Consider the following 9,549-nt stretch of genomic DNA (forward strand, 5'->3'; position numbering starts at 1 on the left):
GAGTAGTGATATCATTTGAGGAAGATATTACTCGCCTTTTATCTAGGTAAGCGTAGATAATCCCATTCATTGTGCTCACTTTTTGTTTTCCGAAGGCTTCCTTGGCAGCGCTGAGTAGCTTGAGCCTGCTACGGGTCAAGGACTCAGTGATGGACAATCCGCTGCCTTTGAGTTCTTTTTTTCTACCATACACCATATTCTTCGTTGATCTTCTGACGAATTTGATGATGATGGGGTTCTTCGGAGATCTTGATTTTAATTTGTGAGTAATATCAATGTCAGTGTTCACAATAGGATGGTTGGGTTTAAGGCTGTCGTTGAGAGTTTTCACTACAAAGTCTTCGAACTTATGGTATTCAGTTTCTGGCACAGAACTACAGCCATGGAGAATCACACAGTTTCTTCGGCTGTATTGTTCTAAATCGTCCTGTTGCTTTTCACAAGTCTCCAGCCTGCTAATAATCTCCTGGATCTTGGAGGAGATTTGAGATTTCGTGAACGTGATTTGCAACAAGTAACATACAGTATTACCGCTTTCTAATTCTCGCAGCCTTGTGAAGAAAACAAAAAGCGAAAGAAAGCACAAAGATCTGCCTAAACCGCCAGCAACCTGTGCGGAACGCGCCCAAAGTTGTCTGAGCGACTTTTCAGCGGGGAATGTTTGTTTACATCTGCTCGCTTGTGATTGGTTGAAAATACGGATGTTTTGATGTCGGGGAAAGGTCCATTGGACTATTTTTACTATTGAAATAATCGATATTTCTTGCCATCTGACCGTTATCCTTCACTGCCCTAACTTCGGACAGTCATTTTCTTCACTGCGTAACCGCGACGCACAGAGAGAAAGAGGCTTCCGATGCGGATGACGTAATCACGTCGTTGCGTGAAGATAAGACGCTCGATCGTCGTCGTAACGTAACATTGACGTCACGACGAAAATGCATTATTTGAAACTTCCGTCGTCCTATGTATACATCTATCGTTCGTTATTTTCGATACTTCAGATGAGTATAATAACACGTTAGTCATTTTAATCAGGAAATGCATACGTAAATATATCTGATGCAAACCGTTTCAATCCACAATGAAGTATTTTAACGGGCTTCTATCGAAGTCTTTGAAGTATTATTATTCTCGACGGATAGCTTTTTTTTATTCTGCGCGGTTATCTTTATAAATGATAAATTATATCAAACACACGGTAAATCCGATTGTAAAGTTTAATTTAAAATTCAACTTAATCTTGTAAACATGTAGGTCCCGTTTATTTGTTGGAGATTGAATTTATTTTTAATTTAGAATGAATAAAATTCACCCAGGCCGTATTCAATAACTGTCATTTCGACTACTAATCATAAAATAATGGTCAAGTCAGTGCACTGTGCCATATGGACGTTGGAATTATCATAGTTTTATATATTGGATTTTTAACGTCATCGATTAGGTGTGACATGTATTTTCATTAATGTAATTTTGGCATATATTCATACATAACCGAACAAAATACAAAAATATTACATTGGAACGCCGTCTTTATCTTAACGGAAATTGTCATATTGGCTCCGTTGTGTCTGGCGTCAAAATTCATTTCCGCGACGCAGTGTGACGTCGTGTCGGAAGTGAGCGAAAAATAATCTACGTGAGGTTGACGTAATTTTTGACGCTGCGTGAAATCTTAATATTCTTACGGAATTTATAATTCAGAATTTTAGGTTTTATTTAAATCTCGTACGACATCTTGCGATCACTCAAATAAATTATATACATTGTTGTCGCCCTCTACCGAATAATGGTATTTTGACGATGATAGCTTCAGTAGGAGCGACGATCTGGGCCGTTGAATGACGGGCAGTCAATTTTCGGCAAAATTTCCGTTTTTTTACCAAAAAAATAATTATACAACATTAAAAAAGATGAGAATAGATGTAGATATAACAGCGCAACCTATAATAAATAAAATTAGCAATATACGGCGCGTTTTAGCCAAGATATGACCGTTCAAAAATTTTGTCCGAAGTTAGGAACTGTCCGAAGTTAGGCGCTTTTACGGTACCCGATGATTCCCATTACTAGCAGACGTATCGCATGTAAAACGAATACTAATTAGTATAAATTCGAATTATTTGTACCGGTATCGTTAACGTCAATTCCTTTCTATTTTTCGAACTGAACCCGATATTTGGACAGAAAATATGCGTATAAAATTTCGATGACAATATGGTCAAAAAAGACAGCCGGGACAGCTTTAAATGTAGGAATGTAGGCCTATGTAGTAATTAGTAAAATCGGAAAATGTAAAGTTACGAAATCACAGCTAAGGGGTCGTTGAGGCATCCCGCTTTGAAGTCACAAATAGGTAACTGGTACATGTATTTTCACGTGTTTTAAACCTTTTTAGAGATTTTGCCAGTTTTCCTAATCTTCTGCGTGCTCATTGTTTTGTGTATGTTTTTTTTTATGTATGTTGTATATCGGGGTAATCAAAATAAAATTATACTTATAAAAATGTTGGTAGGGGTGCACAGTGCGGGGCACGAGTGCACAATTTGATACACCATGAGCATGAAAGAGGCACGCGAGTGGTTTGGTAAAAATTAATTCTCGCATTTGTTATAAATCCTAAAAACTCACGTTTATATAGGATAGGATTTATATATTTATGCCGTGGTAGAGGAAAGTCGATAAGATGGCTTAACCATATGGCGAACCCTGGCCTCTCGTCCGGTTACTATTCCATGTCGGTTATGGGATCAGTTGGTTATTTGATTTCGGAAGCATGGACTTGATGGTAGAGGAAGCCGTAACCGACCAGCGGTTACGTGAACCACGTACCCTTATCCAAATTAAATCTGTAAAACCGGGTTTATTCACGCATTGTTAATTCTGTTATCGGGTGGTAGTAGCTGGAATAAGTATGCTAGTCTACAATAGATAGTGATTGGGCAGGTAAAACGAATCGCAAGATAGTTCGTTAGTGCCGTTTCATATCGGCAGGTTTATTCTCACATTCCGAGCTCCTGGTTCTATCGGGAACTAACACGTAAAGTTAATCTCTGATTTGACGACATTTTATTAATCTCCTAGATGAGTTTATGGAACGATGAAACGGTACTTTATGAAAATTTGTGATGAAGAGCATAAATAGTGTGCACCAACGAAACAAAATGTTCTATTTTTGTTAGATTTCATGTTCATCGACATCCACGAATCTATAAATGCCAGAGAGGCGTTTTGTTGCCACAGGTGTGGGATCATTCAGCACCCTCACTATATCTTCTCGTCTGACAGAAGCTACGTCTTCAACTTGCGGAAACACAAATCCATTCCTTATTTTGTCAGACTTTTTCATGAATTTTATTTCAAATTCATCATCATCATCGGGTCCACCAAAAAATAACCCAACGAAAATCTTCCATCTCTCGTTAGTGTCGTCGTATACTTTTGATAAGACATAGTCGCCGTGGGACGCTTTTCGTGGGACCACATTGTCTCCTGTATTTTCTTCGGATGAAACATTATCATTTACCGAAGAATCTGAATGAACAGAAATTACACCGTCTTCACTTGTATCACTGCTGCTATTCGAGGCATGACGCTTTCGTCGTTGGTTAGGTTTTATTTTCTTGAGCTGTTCCAGCTTTGTCTTCTCCGGTGTGCTTGTTATAATTGCGGATTTTAATTTTTTTTTGTTGGATCTTTTATTTGACGAAGAAACCCTCGGAAAAGGACGAATGCTTTTTATTATATCGATGTCGATATGTCTAAATCGGACGGAGACGATGTTGTGTTATTGGCTTCTGGGTCTGTTTGGAGAGGCTCTTCATCACGAAACGGCAAAATTTCACGTAGTACAGGAATCTCGGTAATCTCCGAAGGCAAGAATGCGTCGTCAGGAAAAATATTTGGATCGAACGGGTACACTCCAGTTGCACGAAATCCAGCTGTAATGTTTATCATACTGAACGAACGGGTGAAGGCGGCGCCGGCGTATGCAGCAACTTCGTATATAGTGATCACTTTTTCTGGATGAATAGTTAACCAGGAATCACATTGAGATGCGTATTCTCTTTTAAAAGGACCAAATACGCTAACGTCCAGAGGTTGAAGCTTGTGGCTGCAGTGCGGTGGAAACGTGAGAATATGCAATCCATGACTGCGTGACATATCAATAACTTCCAGCGATATGTGGCTGGTATGATTATCCATTAGAAGAATTGCGGGATTCGACTTCGAAACTTTCATCAACCGAATGAAATGTGCGAGAACCTCTGGGAAAATTTCTGTTGTCATCCACCCTGACCGGCAAGCAAGACCAAGACTCCCAGGTGGGGCATCTCTAAGCATTCTGTCATGGGAATGGACGCGAGGAAAGACAAATGACGGTGGCAATGCGTTTCCTATGGCGTTCACGCATGCGCACATTGTGACAGTGACGCCGCGTTCCACTGATGTTATGCGTCCGACCTGTTTTTTTCCTTTTTCTGCGAGAACTTGCGTGGTTTTAACTACAGTGTTAATGCCTGTTTCGTCCAGATTCCAAATATTTTGTGGTAAAATCGGTCCTTGTTTCATGTACAATTCTTTTAAGTTATCGAAAAAATTTCCAACGTTGTGCTTGTTGAAAGCCATTGCTCTAGCCTTGCTTGTTGGCTCTGGCTGGCGAAGGCTCAAGTTCCCTGTTCTCTTCCGAAATCCTTTAAGCCAATCCTCACCTGCACAACCGTTCCTGCTCCAACTGCTAGGAATATTTTTTCCTTTCTTCAACGCATACGCATATGCCATTCGCTTAGCCTCAAATTTTGTTAAACCATGCAGCATTTTGGCTGATTGAATCAGATATTCTGCTAAAGCTTCCTCTTCATCTTTCGTAAAAACCTGAAATGAGTTCAAACAATTGTACTAAATCCTCTCATACATAAATACAACTCACATCCATCTTTCTACAAAATTTACACACCTGTTTTGTAACCATGGACCTTTTTAAAATATCTGTGCAACCTTGACGTCTTGCCACATCTACATATCTACCAAGAGTCGTATGGTAAAGGTTGTATTCTCTGGCAATTTTTCTCACACTGCCCTCATTGGCAATAACTTTTTTAACGGCTTCGCTTAGAACTTCTCTCGTGTACTTTCCTTTCAAACCTTTACTAATTTTAAAAGTGGGCATTTTGCAGTTATATTGCTGCTGAAAGATATAATTTGTTGGGGAGGACCAATGAGACAGCGTTTTATAGGTCCCGTCGCATGCTGTCTCACTGGTCCCAAACCCGCCATTTTTTTCTGTGGTAAAACTAACACAGCATTTGCTTACCAATACAACCGGAAAATGTAGGTAAAACATCGACCTCTAAAACCTATTTACTGTTACCCTCTCAGTCTTGTTGTAAGTATCTAAAAATATTGGTTGAACGCTTGCCCGGGATTTTTTTCGCTATCTAAAAACACATTTACCACCGTTACTCAAGAACGAAAAAGGCTACCGACACTACAACTGGAAAACGCGGCAGACGACTCAACCTCGATGCCATGGCGGAATTGAAATTAGAATTCGACCACTAGGTGTCGAGAAATGGCGTTGTTGCATCGGTCCCCTTGCATCGCAGGTCCCACATCTCCCCTACATTGCGACTCACTCATTTTCAGTTGCTAGCGAAATTCAGGGAATTTTTTTTTTTTTTTTGAATTTAGTGTGTGTATTCATTTTTGCACAACACATTTCCCCTCAGCTATCAGCCGCTTGCCGCCTTCTGCGATTGTCGTCCTCCCACTCACCACGATCTTCGCTTTGCCCAGCCTAGGCGGCCAACGCTACCGTTCGTAGTTTTTAGTCGTTATTTTGGTCGTTCTTTCTTTTTTCCATGTGTGCCTTTTCAATTTATTATGCATTAATCTATTATAACATGTATTTGTTAGAGGTTTTAACATTTATTTATATTTTATACAAATATGATTTCCGATTTTTTTGATGGGTGGGGGGGGGGGGGGGAGGGGGCGAACGAATTGAGGCATCTATAGGGTATTATGCATTCCTACTTACGAATTATTTTGATCACGAAACTACTTCCAGGACGAACCAATTTGTAAGTGGAGTTTCTACTACTTTGATTCCCTACGAATCCATCGAGATTTTCTCTAATGTCATCAAACTTCAAGTCAGGTAGGTGTATATATTTACGCTTTAACTAGATTTTAATACATTCAGACGGAAATTCAGGAAAGTAAATCCAATAGAGAGAGTAAGTCAAAGGAGAAATGTTTAAATAAAAAATATGAATGGACTCGAGAGAGAAATGAGCAGCGCCTTACGCACAGTCGGGATTGCTCGCAACGAGACGTTTCAGCTACCAACCTCTATCCGGCTCGGCGGAATGACGCATCGTGCTAAGCGTTAGGAATACGCTCGCCACCGCATCTCTGATTAGGCTACCCTTCCGGAGATCGCAGGTTCGAATTCCATGCGGGGATGATCATGCGCGAGAGGATTGCTGGACTCCTCGCCGCCGTAGGGTGGTTCACGTAACCGCTGGTCGTTTACGGCTTCCTCCACCATCAAGTTCATGCTTCCGAAAACAAATAACTGGCTAACTAATCCCATACCGGACCTGGACTGGTAACCGGACGAGAGGCCGTGGTTTGCCATATGATTAAGCCGTCTTATCGGCTTTCCTCTGCCACGGGATAAATATGTAAATCCTATCCTAAATTCATCAAAAAAAAAAATCTAGTGATGCCATAATCCGCATTTAAAGTGCTACCTGACAACATGTTGTTATGTCATTATGGTTATGCAATATCTCTAGTCCGTGACTCATCCCAAATTGCGCACTGAGCCCCATTCGAACTGTTTCCTACCCCTCTTCTGTCAGTGTCACCAATGACATTAAACAACATGATAGGCAACTCTGACGTCACTCCATAAGACTACAGGCAAAACATTGTATTTCATGATACGCTCCAATGCACATATTTCTCGTCGCCTTTCGCGTCCGTTTTCCGCTCGCTTTTGCTACTCGGCGTCTTTTTTACGTGTAGTACCTGCCTTTTTGCGCCTGTAACGAAACAAAATAATCTCTATATCTAAGAAGTTTTGCTTACTTGGAAAGCTGGAATAACAGGCAAGCTGTAAAGAGCAATTCTGGACATCATAGACTTTTTTTTTTTATCAGAGAAGATTACAAACGCGATAGCGGAAAGATTTGTGTGGAACATTTTGCAGATAATGACAAAGTTCAAAGTTAGTAATTTTAATGTTTGCGCTTAATCATTGAAATTTCATTTAAAGAGGGTGTCATACAAAACTGTGCTGCGATACAATTCCATAACACAAAGTTTGCACCTATCGAACTTGCTTTTGTAGGTGAATTTATTAGACATATTACATATTCAGTTAATCGTAGGTAACATTGCTGGTACATAATGCATCTTAGATAGGTTTGTTTAAATTTAGGAATTTAGCTCATAGCCCACTAATTAATATTATCTTCTATGCAGGAGGTTGCAGGGCTGAATTCAACTTGCAGCCTTACCGATCACCTGACGATGCTCATTTAGTTTGGCTCGAGCAAGTCTTCTTGAAATGCTTGTGTGAATGGAAACTACCTATATTTTTTGCCTTCCTCCGATTTTAGACAAATTTATTCTGAGGGATTTCGCATATAATTCTCACTGATTGTTGGCTGTTTATAATTCCTATTGATTGTGAATTCTGATTATAACAATGAGTTGAAAATTTTTTTACCTAATTTACTGGCACCTTTTTCTTGTCAATACTCCAAGCTGAGGTAATAAACATGACAATACATTTATGTCATCTGGAAGCAAAATATGCACACAAATTAATAGTTTGGCACATTGAGATAATACATCATGACAGAAAATACAAGTTAAAGATATGTATGACCATCACATGGTAATTAAAATTAAAAAAAATTAATAGGGGCTGTGGAGTATGGAAAGTTCAAGACAAAGAAAAGAACAAATGTTCATAGAACATAGCTCATATATTGTGATGCAACTAAACAGTTGGATTAAGTTTTATTATTTTCTTCAATTTCAAATGCAATTACATATTAATATTTGCATTCCACTATTATTGCAACATTTGCAAGTTACAGTATTTATTATAAAAAATTGTAAAATTCTATGTACAACCATCAAAATCATTTTTGAACAAGCTTTGAATAAGTAAAGAATAATACATACACTAAAAATAACTTAATCTAAATATATGAACCTAAAATTAACAAAAATACTACAGTATAAACTCAATGTTTTAATAATTACATTCGTCCTGGCGTTTGGCATCTTTTTTGTGTCACCAGCATACTAAGGCCAGTCTGAAATGATTTTATAGTACCAACTCTAACTAACGAGGCCACATGATCATGGGTTTATCTGGTTCTTTACGAATGTTTAATTAATTCCAGTAATGCAAAAAAGTTACTTTTATCATTTCATGTATAGATCAGTAAAAAAACAAATGACAGATTTTTTCGACAAGACATTTCGCACTACCTTGCGTGGCATAGGATTGCTTGAATTATTATTGATATTGATTTTTAGTAACTAAGTCGTTGTATAATTATATTAATATACAAACACATGGAAATTTTCTGTTCGAAGTTGGTCTTCGAATTTGTCATATTGACTGCTGAGCTTATTGTGTTTTTTGATTGTATTGATGGAAATATGACAAATTAAACAATGTGCTTCAGAATTTTGTGAAGAGCAGAAATGTTACAACTCCCATTTTCTTCGAAAATGCCACCTTCTTCGTGTACTTTGCGTTTAATTTAATTACTCAAGTGTTTTATTCAAGTATTCTTTTGCTAGCTTGATGTGTATTCTTAATTGGGTCAAAATGTGGACAAAAAAAATTAATATTCCAAAACTACTTTCAGTAAATTGTTTTCTGTGTGAATAATCAATTTCACTTTAGAAGGTTTGAAAAATCTATTACATTTAGATAAAAAAAAAACTTCCAAAATACTATTACAATTATTGTTAAGCGTTCGAGGGCCGCACTGGAAGTTCTCTGGGGCCGCGAGTTTGAGATCCCTGGTCTAGATTGAAGTTGTTCAAAAAATATATGATAGTATTTTATCATGAATGATGATTATACCCCTTCCGGAATTTCTTCTATAGTACTACCAAAAGTTGATGAACCAAATATAACACAGGTGCAGTGAGGTACCCGTAATCCTCATTTCCAAAGCTGTTTTAAGTATGTCTGGCGTGTTTTGTGCCTTTTTACAAATAAGACCGCTTATGCAATCTTACGCTTTGGAATTTTTAGTTATTTTCCTCAAGCCCTGCAGGATGTGGGGGCCATACACAACTCTACCGGAGGGTCAAATGTCTTTGGATGCCTCCATAGGTTGTTTTTCTATTGCAATTTTCAATTGCATTATATTTCTTGGAATCACACTGTCACTGATATGTCGCCAGACTTCTGATATCTCCCCGTCTGCTATAGTTGTCCTGTGAATAAATAATAGGAAATTGAGATTAGACGAATAGTTGAAAGTTTTGCTTTATGTCGGCTTA

This window comes from Styela clava, chromosome 12, assembly GCF_964204865.1.
Source record: "Styela clava chromosome 12, kaStyClav1.hap1.2, whole genome shotgun sequence".
Taxonomy (NCBI): domain Eukaryota; kingdom Metazoa; phylum Chordata; class Ascidiacea; order Stolidobranchia; family Styelidae; genus Styela; species Styela clava.